The sequence below is a fragment of the Limulus polyphemus genome, unplaced genomic scaffold (assembly GCF_000517525.1).
Source record: "Limulus polyphemus unplaced genomic scaffold, Limulus_polyphemus-2.1.2 Scaffold8, whole genome shotgun sequence".
NCBI classification, from domain to species: Eukaryota; Metazoa; Arthropoda; class Merostomata; order Xiphosura; family Limulidae; genus Limulus; species Limulus polyphemus.
This window is the reverse complement of record NW_013665618.1, coordinates 1235466-1236714: the sequence shown is the minus strand read 5'-3', so window position 1 is coordinate 1236714 and position 1249 is coordinate 1235466.

The window sequence follows — 1249 nt, the reverse complement described above, 5'->3', positions numbered from 1 at the left end:
TGTCTCCCTAGTGGCTTTCTTAGACATTTTAACGGACTTGGTGCCATTTCTTTTTCTTAAACCAATATTTCAATGAGGTTGAGTGTGTCTTTAGTCTGATCGAAATTTCATAATTTTTTAGACTAAAATACATCTTAGTTAGTAAGCTTGATAAATTATATGGAATTCTAGGGCATTAATGTATAATTTATGATTTTTAGTTATTCAAATGTAAATATAAAACCTAAAAAAATATTTTGTTTCATATCCTTCACGTGCAATTTTTTTAAAGGCATAGCAACCTACGTCAAGCAGCAACCGAGTACAAAGGTCGTAACTAGAAGAGATAATTGTTTGCTTTACTTCTTTAGTTACTGTTTTATGTATTAAGAAAAATAAGTTAAGAACTTATTTCAAAATAGCAATAATCTATATTCATATGTAATGTAGAATAATTGAAATGTGACTGTATTTTACAAAATACTAGTCTACTAAAACACAGCCAAGACAAGTTACTTAGTGCAGACCAAAGGTCATTTGTATGTTATTTGATACGGTAACATGAGTGCACGTGCTCCGCGTCATTGTAACATTGTTAGCCAGGCATGGCTGTTTGTTTTGAATTTCACGCAAAGTTACATGAGGGCTATCTGCGCTAGCCGTCCCTAATTTAGCAGTGTAATACTAGAGGGAAGGCAGCTAGTCATCACCACCCACTGCCAACTCTTGGACTACTCTTTTACCAACGAATAATGAGATTGACCGTAACATTATAACGCCCTCACAGCTGAAAGAGCGAGCATATTTGGTGGAACGGGGATTCGAACCCTCGACCCTTAAAGTGCGAGTCGAGCGCCCTAACCACCTGGCCATGCAGGGCCCTATATAGTGTAAGATTGTAATTTATCCACAGCCTAGACTAGTTTTAACGTGTATGTTTTAAATTCTCATCTCTCACATGGAGTCTATTTTAATGTTTATGTAATTATGAGCAAGCTGTACTTGGTTAGGATGAAAGGTCAAAATAATAAAAATAATAGATACACATGTAAATGTATAATGTTATTTAGTCTAAACATTTATGTTTTCATGTTATAATTTGTGTTCATTCTAGAATCAAAGGGGCATAATCTATGTTTTATCCTAATTTTTTATGGTGGTTGCGAGATCGGTCAAATCTACCAAACCCGTACAGAGATTAATTACTTTAAATAACAGATAAAATATAAAGTTTTTTCCTAAGAAATGTTTGATAACTATCTGGACATTG